Source organism: Melospiza melodia, chromosome Z (genome assembly GCF_035770615.1).
Source record: "Melospiza melodia melodia isolate bMelMel2 chromosome Z, bMelMel2.pri, whole genome shotgun sequence".
In the NCBI taxonomy this organism is placed as follows: Eukaryota; Metazoa; Chordata; class Aves; order Passeriformes; family Passerellidae; genus Melospiza; species Melospiza melodia.
Window position 1 is genome coordinate 79,346,752 of NC_086226.1, and position 13,828 is coordinate 79,360,579.

Below are 13,828 nucleotides of genomic sequence, written 5' to 3' on the forward strand. Positions count from 1 at the left end.
AGTAAACCAGTGGGGTCTCAGGGGATACACAAATGACAGGGTGAGTTCTGGAAACACAGGTGGGGTCATCCTGATAGACAAGGGAAAGGCAGGGTTACAATGATGGACATGGAAAGAGCTGGAACAGAGGGCAGGTCTTTGGGAAGGCGGACAAGGTAGGTGGGAGGATATAACTCAGGGGCAAACCACCTGCATAGGGCCACCAGAACAAACCACTACAAACTCGTAAAGAAAAAACACACCACCAGAACCCTGGACCCTCCTCTTTGTCTCTGGCCCCTAGACCCCTTCAGTGTTGGACTCTAATAAACATTTGCTGGAATTCCATGCCTGGACCCTCCCGTGTCTTCACTTTTGAGTTGCTTTGTCAGCGTGTGTGTGTCTGTCCTGATGTTCTTGGGGAAAGTTGCATCCACCAACCACTGCAAACTGCAGCATGTGTCAAATGACTCCTCTCATTTCTTTTTCCTTTCAGTCTCTCTTTATAATGTTGAATGTCATTTTGAAGATTAGAATCAATTTCTGGGTGGAGCAGTGTCAATTTGCTGCTGAATTATAAAGCTTTTTCCCTACCAAGTCCCAAAAGTCCAGTGAATTTGTCTTGGGCTCAGCAATATCTGTGAAATTTCCATGGATCCACTGAATTAATTTTTTTAAAGTTCTTCTCAATTTTTTTGCCCCGTTTTGCCAATTTTAACTTAAATTTTTGGTAAATGTCTTGATCTCTGCTACGGGTGACATCCTCACACCCATTAAAAAAAAAAAAAAAATAGAATGCAAACTGAGAGGAAATTAATGGGACGGATGTCTGCCCTTCTCTTATCTTCTCCTCAAAGGTAGTTGATGAAGCAGCGTCCTCCTAGCTCCTTATCCGGCAAAGTTCTCCCAGGTTTTGCCCCGTTGCTGGCATACCTGAGAAAGGCAATGTCCTATGACCCACTCCTGGAGGCAGAGTGGGTTCCCAACAGGTCTCCTGAATGTCAGGGGTCCCTATTTGGGTGCCAGACGTTGCAATCCAGCCTGGGCCCAGATAGCTTTGGAGTATCTCTCTCCCCAGGCTAGTGGCTCAGGAACTACACACTTTAATAAATGGAAAATAACAAAGTGGAAGGCAAACAAACTACATGGGAGCAAACCAGAAGAGACTAGCCAAAGCCTGGGGTCCAGGGTAAAGCAGGGGTACATATAGGTTAGGGTTTAGGATGGAGTCAAGGCAGGATCGGAGGGACAGGTCCAACAGGAAAAGATATGAAAAACAGTGCAGAGGTTCATTGACCAATCAGTGGTAATGAGGTAACTGGGAACAAATCAAACTGGGGAAAGCAGAGAACTTTCTAGCACAATCTGCATGTAACAACTGGGGGAATTCTGGGACTGGCCTTTTTGACTCCCTGTGAGTCTGAGAGGCTTTCCCACAACCTCCCAGACATGGGAATTCCCAGCTGGAATCGCAACAGATTCCCAGCTCATCTTCTTCATCTTGGGCCGAGTCAATCCTAATACCCCCTCATGTTTCCCCCAGTTTTCCACTCTCATGTTCTGCCTCTTTTCATCCACTGGTTCTTGTCAGTGACTGTTTTTCTCCAGTTGTTTATGGGCTTTGCTTTTTTTCTGCAATTCTGCCTTCCATGGGTACTGGAGTAGCAGCCCAAGAAGCCCTTGCCTGCATGTCTGCATGTTGCTGGAACAGAAAGTGTGTACTGCACCTGAAGAGAATCTCGTTATGAAGCACCTGACTGATGGAAGAAATAGGTGTTAATTTCTTCACAAACAGCTAGATCTGAAAGAAACAATCAGGTTCTGGAAGAACGGGTGTGCAAACATCAAAAGCCCCTTTGTTGCAGCACCCAGTACAGTCTGAACTTCAGAGAAAAATGCGCGCGCTTAATAGATTTATGAATGTTAACTTGTCCGCCCAGGGTGCGCTTAGGATTGACTTTAATGGTTTTACAATGTAAGGTAGAGACCAGAATACATGTTAAAAAGAGAACATGTAGTTGGCGGTTTAGGAAGGCTATTCCTCCCTCATCTCTCAGCAACATGTTTTTTAAAAGGTTGATGTTGCACTATGTATTTTCTGTGGAAAAAAATAATTATTGGATTAGCTTCAGCTCAAAATTTACTGAGCAATTGTCTGTTTTAATTTCAGGCTCAGGAGACATGGACAGTATTTCCAAAGTGAGTATCTAATCCAATATCTGGAATTTTTAGAGTGTTTCACTCTAAACTCATCTCCTTTGTCTCCGTTATGAATCCTTTCCTTATACACATTTATTATATCATATCTATATTATATATAATTACCTCCAGTTCATAATCTGACTGAGCTTGTTGTAGTTTTTGATGCTCTTAAAATAAATGAAACCAGTTCTAATAATCAGTTCTAGTCAAATGTAAATTTGGGACAATCTCCTTAGGGTGTTGCAGGATTGGGTTTGTCACCTCTCTAAGGTAATGTAAATATCTTAATCCTCGGGATAAATTTCCAAAAACTAGATTGAGAAGTACTTTCAGCAGAAGCACTGTTTTGATGCCACAATCATTACATAGCTGGAAAAGGATGTGAGTTTCATCTGCAGGGATTTTGCATCTACAAAAATAATACTTGAATATGTTACTTCTGTAAAAATAAAACTTCTGTGGATGTGATCATCATTAACTTAGGAATTAATGAGCCGATGTAGTATTGGTAAAGGGGCATAAATAAAGAGGACCCTGTGTTCTGAAATTTTATAACATTTTCAGACTCTTCATGATGTGAAGTGATGGATGGAAAAGACCACATTGCCTCAGCTGTGCTGGGCTGGGCTGTGCAGTGAGGGATTCAATAAAAACCTCCTGTGGGATGACCAGCATACAGCACATTTTTATCAAAGTCTGTGGTTTTTCTTCACTATCTTATTGCAAACTGCAGCATTTTTAAGGGGAAAAAATCCAAAACATTTCCATTCCCATGGGATAATTTTTAAAGCCTGTATTCCCCTTTTAGTTGGTCAGTATGTGCTGGTACAGGTATCAGCAGCTCTGAAAACTTGGATCCCAAACAATTTACCTAAAAGTCTCCTAATATGTTAGCCTGCATGAATAACTCATGGAAATAAGTTTTGATCTGTGTGTTTTTTAAATAGGTAAAATAAAATTGTTAATTTTGCCTGTAAAACAGCTGTGCATAGAAAATGGATCCAGTCCTGGCAGAATCAGTACAGCTCACAGAATTCATTGCTTTCTAGAGAAGATTTTGACTACATTAGCCAAATGGCAGAGCATAAAGTTTTTTATGAACTAAGCTCAGACAAGGGCAGTAAATGAACTGAAATTATGCATGTTAAATAAAAATTACCAACCTGCATTTATTGCAATGCCCATGGAATTTGTGCAGGCACCAGGGGCACCCTTGCTTTGGAAAATCCCATTTGGAGCTATAGTGCTGGACCCCAAGTGGCCACAAAAGCAGCCTGGGGCAGCCACTGAAACGGGATTTTTTCAGGAATTTGGCCCTTTGGGGCTGGAGTGCTGCAGCAATGGCAGAATGCCAAAGCTTAGTTCTACACAGAGCAACATGAAATAGGGGGAAGTCCCCCGGGAACAAGCAAAAGTGCAGGAGCATCATATAAAATAAATGAGAAGGTGTGTATGTTCCTGGATGTCACGGCCAGCGGGAGGGCTGTGACTGTGCAGCCTGACCTCCCGTGTGACTCAGGCTCTGGGCTGCCCTGAATCAATGCTGCTCATGAGGGCACAGCAGCAGTGGCAGAGCCACGGCCGCGGGTGCAGCCTTCTCCGAGCTGGGGGTCCCTGAATATCTGCTGTGCTGGCTGCACTGGAGAGCAGGCTTGATTAAAGGATGTCAGCTGGTGTCAGCATTGTTATTGTTACTGATGGCAATCACCTCGTCAGGCTTCAGTTGTCCTTGATGGACGTGTTGTCCAGTGGCCTGAGGATCACAGCTGTGGGAGCAGTGAATGAGACTGAAGAAAGCAGAAGGTCTAAGGCAGGGCTTTGGCCCAGGTCTCTGTGCTGCATTTCAGGTGCTGGTAAAGAATTTCTGCTTGTAGGTCATGTATGTAATTAGTTTGGTATTTATATTTATATTTATATTTATATTGCATTCCAGTTTTCTGAATTAAAAAAAAAAAATCCAAGGAAAGAACTGTGATAGATGTAAGGATTTCATTATGAGGCCCATGGTTTCACTGCTCCTTTTCCCTGACTACTCTTTTTCCATCATGAGTCCTCTGAGTAGGAGATGTAGCAGTGATGGAAGGAGGATTGCCCGTGGTCCAGGCATGGCAGGGTGCTGCAAAGCAGCTTTGTAAGAGCACCCGACTGATGGTGGTGTGTAAAATAACCACGTGTGAGCTGTTGATGCACATTAATATCTGTGGCAATTACCTTGTTTCAGCCATTCTGCTTCTGAAGTTGCAGAGGTCTCTGTGCACTTCTGGAAGGAAAAGAGTAACAATTAATTTTTGGAAGGCTTTAGATTGTTACTATTTCAGTGAATTGTGAGGATGAAGAGCAGCCCTCAGTCCGCAAAGGCCCGTGCAGACCTGATCCATCCTGCCTTTAAGTACATCTTTTGTCTGTCTTTAAGTACATACCCATAAGTCACACGTGTCAGGGCTCACAGATGTGGCTGCATTCAACCACATGATTGAATGTGGTGACAGAACTTCCTCACATCCCTGCTGCAGCTTTTACAGCTTTTCTTGACTTCAGCAAAAGCAGATACTGGCTGTAGCCTGAAAATGAGGCACAGATAAATAATCCTTGCTTCAGGGAAGAGAACATTACTTAACAGACTAAAATGAGTGACTGAATCATGCAGAACCCTGCTGGGGCTGATTTCTCATCCTTGAGAGGCCCAGGGCACCTGAGTGCACCAAGTTCTGTGTGGAGCATGCCCTGGGCTCACCTGGTGAGGCTGCAAATGAACCTGAAGCAGCACTGCATCTGTATTTTGTAATCTTTTCTTTTTTAACAGAACTCTCCCAGTAATATGAGCATGAGCAACCAGCCTGGCACTCCCAGGGATGACAGTGAGATGGGTGGAAACTTCCTCAACCCTTTTCAGAGCGAGAGTGTAAGTATCCCATTACCTGGCTTGTTGGACTGCAGAGGTGAACATGTGTCTGTGCTCTTTTGTTTAGAAAAAGAACCTTTACAAGTTTTGTAGTGTGCTTGTAGTGCAGCACTGTGGTCTTGCATGTTTTTTAATAGCTTCTGAAAGTACAGCATTGATTTGAATAAAAAATGCTGTGCAAAAGAGAGCTGAAACTGGAATAGGTGGGAGGCATAGGTTTACTGCAGAAACTCTCAGGGCCACGAGGTCAGTGAAAAAGCAGGATTTACACTGAAGTATGTGATGAGAGCACCAGCAGATTGCATGTTGCAGTGTGCTCTTACACCCATAAAAGGCAGAGGTTCCACTAGTGTTCATTCCGGGGGAAATGATGTCGTTTTTTTTAATATATGGAACGCTCAAAGCAGCAAAATGTATGTAAACATTTTACAGAGCAAGAGCGTGGTATTGTCATACTCATGTGCCTGAGGCTGGGTTTGTAAATCCACCTCTAGGTCCCTAAATAGGAGAGTACCCTCATTGCCTGTGCCAGTGGTGACCTGCTGCTCAGTAAGCAGCTTCTGTTAGATCTCAGCATACTTGAGTTCCATAGAAAATTTCCTGGGAATTTGATTTTGAGGGGTTTTGGGAGGTTTTCTTTTTCAGGTAGCGAAAAGGAAGAGTTTCTGCCGCTTAGCTGTTGGTGGGCACACATTCAGGTTGTGTGGGGTGTTGAAGAAAACTGTCATACCCAACCTAAAAAGAGCAGAGTTTAATATCTGCCCAAATGGCAGAAAGCACAGAGGCTCCATGAAACATGGTCCCTGCTCCTGGCACTGTGCAGCCCTTGGCTCCCAGTCTGGCACGCTCTGCTGTGCCCAGGGCAGCCAGGGTCACTGACACAGGGCCGTGGGACAAGAGGACAGCAGTGGTGCTCTGGAGAAAATCAGTGTTCTCAGACCCTCCCTGGGCTCTGGGTGTTTTTGTGCTGCCCGCAAGAGCCAGGGACTCAGATTTCTCAAGGTTTTGTTGAGATGTGTGCCTGCAAGGCAGAGTGGCACATGCCAGGGGTGTCCCTGTCTGCTCCCAGGGACTGCAGGCTCTGTAACATGGATTGCTCCCTCATCCTGGGGAACTGCCTTGCTTTCTGATCCCTGTTTTGCCATTTGGCTGCTCAGAATAGGTGTTATCATGCAGTCCTTTCTCAGGGAGATTTGCTGTTCAGTTCACCAGGAATTTTGGTTAGGGGTAAGTAGCAATTCAGGGCTTACTAACAACTTGAAAGTCCTAAACAACTGGAGAGCATGCTTTCCCAAAGTGATTCTCCAGATACCTTGGCTCAGATACAGGAGATTACTGGAGCAGGTGCTTTGCTTTAAGCCTCAGAGCTGGTAGGCAGACCTCTGTAGTTTACATTACAGGGAAGACCCATCTAAAATACTCATTCTGTATGCTTGGGCACTTGGAAATGGCCAGCTTGGAACTCAAGACTTGATGGGATATGTAGGGCACATGTGGTTTTGCACCGGCAAATTTACCTTTCCTTTTCTTCTGTCAATTTTCAAACTGCTAATCTTCTTGCATTTTAACATTTTCCTCTGCTTAGAGGATGTTAGACCAAATTAACTGCTTTTGCAGTCCACAGTTTTCAATTTAAAAGCAAATTAGATGTATGGATGTGCATTTCTTCTAGGCACTGTGGTGTCCCAGTGATTACTTTAATGAAGCACCGCTAACCTGAGGGTAGCTGTAGCTTGGCTAAAGGCTGCAGTTCAGTTTGTGTCACTACAGTCGTGAGGTGTGGGGATTGGATTTTTGGTCCACATAAAGGAGAATGACCACTGGTGATTCAGCTTGCCCCCTAAAATTGCTAACACAAAATAATACAGACCAAAAGCCTAACTGAATCACAGTCACAGGTATCTTTGTTCCTTTCTTCCCCTAAAGTAAACAAAACCTCCCCAGAATCTTGTGTGGTTCAGCTGGCCGCGGATGCAGCCAGTCCATTGCAGACCAGGCACCTGCCCAGGTAAATTCCCCAGCAGCCAGCAGTGGGCAGGAAGGGGAGTGGAAAGCCTCAGTGAGGTATTGGCTCATCACAGCACCCAGGTAGCAGCAGAACAGCCCTCAGGGGCATTGCCTCTCAGCAGTGGCTGCCTTGTGACATGAGAGAAGCTCAGCAGAAGTTCTGGGGCACAAACTGAACTGCAGCCCCAGGAGAGGCTGCGGCACAGATTGAGGAGGGCGCTCCCGGAGCTCTGAACCCATTGCTGCCTGGGGTGGGGGCAGAATGTTTGTTAAATTGTGCATTGCTCTTTTTCAGTACTCCCCTAGCATGACAATGAGCGTGTGACCCGTTCACAAGTGTCGCCGTGAAGACCACAGTGAGTTGGCCCTCCCCAGAGAGCTACTGCAGAAGAAAATTATTCGTCCCAGTGTACAGTTTAACTAAAGGATCTCAGACACAATCAGACCCACCTGTTTGTTTGTTTTTCTCCTACCATCTCCCCTGTTTTGTCAAGACAGTGGGTCCCAAACACGCTTGAGACAACTGTCAGGAGTGGCATGAGAGAAGTGCCCGAGGTGGAGCTGCCAGCGCCTGTCTGTGTGTGTACATGTGTGGGCCAGCGTGGGGTGTGTGTGTGTGACATCCAAACACACACACACACACAGACCCCAGGACGCTGTCCAATAGGATCACATGACATCTTACGTAGAAATCAGAAGTAGGGACTTTTATTCCATTTCTTTTTTTTTTTCACGTTTGCATTTTAATTATTAAAATTTGCTTTCCCTCTCCCATCCTGAACTGTTTTACGTTGCATATATCACTGCTTTGTAAGTTATTTTTTAAGTTGAACTCAAAGGATAAATTCTTTTGATTTTGTTAGTCTGCCATTATGGACAGGAATAAAATTGCTTATACGAGCTTTCATTACCTTGTGTTTGATACCAGCTACCCTGTGAATCACAAATTGTACTGTCTCAAGAAATAGAAGAAAGCTCATCCTAATTTTTGGAGAAATTGAATAACTTCCACCTAGTTTGGGGATTTCTTTTGATACTTTGCCTTTAAGAGAAAAAAAGCACTGAAGGTTATTTTTCTTCTTTAATTGAAGCCTAATATCTGCAATATCTATTTTAAATGGAAGCCTGAATTTGATACAAGCTTCTCAGTTTATATAGAGTACTATAAGGTTACTGTAAGTGAGCTCCAATTGCTATAGAATCTAGCAATAAAGTGTCAGGGCTTCTCCTGCCCTTGGATTTGAGTTTTCTATTTAGCATGGTCTTCTGTAGGGGTGGTAGTTAGTGGAAATACAGTAGAGTCCTTATCACCAAAACATTTTCCAGCAACCTGCAATTATGTTTCCCATTTTCAGTGATTCTCAAACATATATGAGCAATCTGTGATCCTGATTACAAACGGTATTTCCCAAGCCCATTTAGAAAATCAGGTCACCCTGCTGCTTGGGTGTGTGTTTTCTGCCATATCTGCCAGAATTAATTCCCACAAAACTTTCCAGTCATCAGCCTTTTTTTTTTCTTTGAGCCAAAATGCCACAGTAAACTTTTTATGACTACTAGCCTTGTTGTGAGGGTGTTACCTTTTGCCATGAATAGAAAGGAGCAAAGGTCTGGATCCTTTTAGAGGGGGAACATACAGTTAGGTATGAAAGCTGGGGCCAGAATGCAGAAAAAGGCCTCAAGGAAATGCTTCTGGAAGCATTCCCATTTCTCTTGAGGCAGAGCTCTGAAACCAAGATTGTGGTACTTTTACTTAGTTCCTGATGATTTTCAGCTCCCCCAGGAAAACAAAGGTTTTCGGTTTGTAGTGATACAAAAGCTGATGATCAGCAATGCAGGCACAAAGTGGCTCGGCAGAAATTTGTGCCACAGACAAACAGCAAATTCCTCTCTTTGGACTTTAATCCAAGGAGCCACTTGCAGAGCAGGAGCAGTTCTGGGATGTGGTATATCCATGTGCAAGGGGATTTTCCTCATGAGCTTGTGATAAAGGAATATCACCCATATGTGATGGGCTTGTGATGGTAGCTGGATGTGTGAGGAATTCTACAATCTCCTAACTAATTTTTATTTCCATATATTATACACATATGACATATGGAAATAAAAAGGTTTAACATGTTACTGTCCCGTTAGGCTTACTCAAAGATGAAAGTCTCAGAGGATCAAAATTACATTGAAGTATCAAAGATTTTGTTAGCGTTACTTTTTAGTAAGAACTGCTTGATTAGATGTAAACATGACCTGGCTAGTCCTTATATGGTTTTGTAGGCTGTATTCTTATTGATTATGAAGGTCGCATTCATTTGCTTCTCTTTGGAAAGCACTTTGCTGCTGTCTCCAAAGATGCTGGAAGACCCTGCTATTGGCTCGAATCACAAGCACAAAATCAAGTGTAATTTCTTCAGACCCTTTGCTGTTGTCACTAACACCACTGGTGTGTCCCCGTTGCACCCAGAGCCCAGGTGCCCCTGCAGCCTTGGTTGGCCACCTGTATTATCTGTGGTCGCCCTCCAGGCACCCAAGGGCTCCTTCTGGCCCAGTCTGTCCGACGGTGTCGCTGCTGCTGGGCTAAGGGAGATGGGAGCAGTGCATCGAGTGCCAAAGGCCATTCCCAGGGCAGTGAGCTGTTGGGCACCTGGGAAGGATGAAGTCTGACCTTTAAACCTGTGCGTGGAACAGCTGGCACAGATTGATATCAATATTAAAGCATGTTATCCTCACTTTGATACAGGAGCACAACGTCCTTTCAGCACACGATGGATTCGCTGTGTCCTGCATTTCTCACTCCCACGCAGCCCCACGGGCAGCAGCTGGTGCCACTAATGCTTTGTCCAGGGCTTTACCAGGCTCCAGGAGAGGCCAGGTTCTGCAGCTGAACCATTAGAAAACAATCCTTTGTGCTAATTACTCAAATTCTAAATTACACCTTTGGATCATTTCTTCCTTAATATGCATAGGGCTTTTTGCTTGTCCATTTCTCTTTCCTTTGCTTACAAATCCTTGTAGGATTTTCATGGTACCTGGAGTATCAATATGGGAGGAAAGACTATTCCCAAGCACTCAGTGTTTGCTCCCTCTTCTTAAATTTTTTATGCTCCAGATACGAGGAGCAATGTCACTGCTGTTTGGTTCTGTCCTTTTGCAACAGCACTGTTGATAATGTCACAACTTGTCCAGCTCTGCTAGGAATTTTATTTTAAATGGTGCAGGGTAGATCTTCTCACACTGGCTTTTTAGATGGATCTTGCTCTTCAGTATAGAAGTAAATAGAAGGTGATTCTGTAAATGGGTATTTCAGGCAGAGTTATAGGAAGCCTTCTTAAAACCAGAAGTGATTACATCTTTGAGTAGCAGAAACGGAGAGTGAGGGATCTGTATGCTGTGAGAACTCTTGCAAATATTCCAGCTTTGTAGAAATCACCTGAAACTGCATTCACCTGTGAACTTCACAGTGAAACCAGGGTCTTACCTGCTGCTCCAGCCTATGGAAAGGAGTGATAGATGCAGATGTATTTCCATGTCACCAGGATTTTATTGCCGTGTCTAAGAGCCGGGTTTGAGGCAAGGAAGGAGTTTAGCTGTCTGAATCACAGGTGAAGCATGTGGCCTGGTGTGCATTAACAAAGTCCCTGGATATTTGCATGCAGGGATTACATTATTTTCTTAACTACCTGAGAATGAGGAAAAACTGCAGTTTGGAACTTGCACTTCCAACCCCCAGGAATTCCATTTTTTATTTGGAAGTCCTCTGGTTGCAGAGCCGTAGCCACCCAATATGTCACATATTCAGAGACAGAAACAACTTCCAGGCTTTCAGCCTCTTCCTCAGAGTGGAGGATTAAATGTTCCATGTCCCAGGACATCCAGCTGTTCCTTTCCCTTCCAACAGGAATACCCAATGAGAAATACATAGGCTAATCATTTATTTTAAATAATTCCACTTGGGAAGAAGTGGAATAGAACCTTGCTTCTTTAAGGATGCATCAAAGGACAGCTTCTTGACCTGCCTAAAACCAGTTGAATTTTCCTCTGTTCTGTGGCAATACCGCATGTGCAAATGATGTGGAATTAGATTTAATGAGGGACCAGCTGCTACAATATTTAGTGTTGATCACTTTATTCAAAAATGACTTTTCAGCTGATACATGTCACACAGGGTCCTATTTCTGTATCAGTTGTTTATTAAGTGCTCTCCCCTGTCCCCAGTCAGCTCTCATCCACTGCTCTTGCCATGGCTAAGTATGGACTGGATTCTTCAGTGTTTCACCCTACACATTTGCATTTCAAGAATGTAAAATATACCTTAGTGATGTAAAACGTACAGGTAAATTTATTTTTCTTTAATTCACCATAAGTGGTGATAGAACTGTGGGTGCTGGCACAGACACACTTGGGTTTGATCAGGCCTTAAGGATGGGAATACTGACAAAGCACATCTTTCAAATGAACCCCTATAAACTGCTTCAACACTGGTATCTCACAGTGAGGATCCAGTTCATGATTTAGTGATTCAAAATAATTCTAGAAATTCAGAAATAAATTAGTTAGGTTTAAATGTTGCTGGTTGCAGCTCTTTCTACTTTTCAGATAGTGGCACAGTTCTGTAGACTGCTGCTTGTGCCAGTTCTGCTGAAATGTTGATGAAACCATTCACATAAGGTCATTTTTTGGGTAGGATTTCACCCTAGTCTGGGTCAAATATATAACTTACCTGTGGTGTAACATTATTTGGCAGATGTAAAAACCGAGTACATAGAGAAAAATACAGAGGGTCTGTTGAAATTACCAAAATGACGTTTCAACCTGAAAAAGGAGAAAAGACAGTTTAAAATACTGCTTTGAGTGCACTCCTGTATGGTGTCTATATATTGGAAACAAATTACAGTACCAAATCTAGAAAAAATAAATGTCTCATCTACTCAGCACATGAAAATTCTGATCCTGCCAACAGCTTCACCTTGATTTCAAATTGAGCCTGCTCATAGTTAATTTTAACCAGATCTAAGAACAGGTAGTATCCTTCAGGAAATTAAAAAAGTAGGACTGTAGTAATGTAAACCCATGCTTAAACATGGACAGTCTAGAGCTCCAATTAAGTCTTTGCTAAGCAGACATTATTTCACAGATTTTACTAGTGCAGGAGCCTGTTTATGTATCAATAGTACTGACATGCGGAGCAGATTTGGCTTTCTTCTGTTTCTTACTTTATTAGAGCTTTGTTCACTATTCCATGAACTATTTCTGTGAATTTGTTCTTTCATCTTGTTTTCAGTTCTGCAGCCATAGTTTCCCTCCACACAGCCAACAGCTTTGCAGGTTTAGTCCAAACTTCTGTTTGGTTGCTGTTCATTTAAGCTTGAAATGTGTAAGAAAGCCTCTCATGTAATAGGAAAACTTGCCATAAAAATGTATAAAGGTTTTCTTGGGTACATGTTTTCGAATTTAATAAATGCAGTTTTCAGTCATAATTTGAAATGGTCACTTTCTAGCCACTATTTCAGTTTTGTGAGCAAGAGAAATGGAGAGACAAAAAGAAAATCACCTTCTTTTTCGTTCTTTTACTTCAGCATTGTAAATATTTGCTGAAAGACATGGTTCTGGGGAAATCAGATAAAAAAGAGATTTGCTGCCTAGTTGCTATAAATAATACAGCTGGACTTCATGCTGAAAGCTCCTTCCACATCCCCAAAAGTGTACAGCTGGACATCCAAATTGTGAGACCTTGTACAAAGCCGAGCTCACCAGCAGCGGTTGGATTTGCCTGGTCAGTGTTTCCAGCGTGTCCCGTGGATGGTGCAGGGTTCTGTGGTCTCAGAGCAGTGACTGAGGTCGGGCAGGCGTGTTCCAGGGTCAGGGGGCTCAGGCGTGGGCAGTTATCCACCAGAAACAAGGTGTTCGTTCGCTACCTCGCTCTTCTCTTGAGAACTTGCACAACAATTCTTGTTAGGTTCTGGGGATCCCTTCACGATTTTACAATGCTGAGACAAGAGGCTGCATTTTGCTAAGAGAAAATTCTGGCAGTTTTAGTGTCAGTTCTCATAGGGAAACAGCACAAAACATGGGGATTTGGAAAGGCAATGTGTTTTCAGTAGCCTAGGAAATAGACTGTACAGTCTAGGAGTTTGAGCTATTGCAGAGAAACTGAAATCTTCAGTAATTGCTTTTGATGGGGAAAACTATTGTTGTGGAACAACTGCTCTGACCCCTGAGGACTCAAATTGTCAACTGGATGAACTGGATATTTTAGGCTTCACTTCTGTTGTTTTATTTGTCATGTTTTACCCTCTCTCACTTGGACTTCCCCAGTAAATGTACTGTGCCAGATCTTTGCACAAAAACAAGAGCATTTTGCCCAACAAGCATGCAGGAAGTTGTTCTGTAACTGGAGCCCTGCTGTCAAGAGTTTATTTCATTCACAGAGAGGAACTGAGTATACCACCAGATGAGGCGTGGCAGTGCAGCATCCTGAGAGCTCTCAGTGCTCGAGATGAGGACAGTTAGCATCCCACATACTCACAAATCAGACGAGATGGTTCCTAACAATGATAGAAAATAGCTTGAAAGAAAAGCTCGTTTTTGTCTTGCAGATTGGATGAAAATAAAATCCCAAATACAGGATATATTTAATTGAGATAGGAATTTACTAAAGCTCTCTGTAACAGAGACACAGAGCACATCCAGCGGTTTAGAGGGAAAGCAAAAGTGGTGTTATTAAATTGTTGTCAATAAACATAA

General features: G+C 43.2%; 1 long non-coding RNA gene across 1 annotated transcript; it reads left to right on the forward strand.

The window, feature by feature from the left end:
- Positions 1-2,127: 2,127 nt before the first annotated feature.
- Positions 2,128-12,561, forward strand: LOC134432351 (uncharacterized). The gene is made up of 3 exons (XR_010031304.1): positions 2,128-2,178; positions 4,985-5,083; positions 7,386-12,561. It is a non-coding gene; the product is annotated as an uncharacterized LOC134432351 (long non-coding RNA).
- The last annotated feature ends 1,267 nt before the right edge of the window (positions 12,562-13,828 follow it).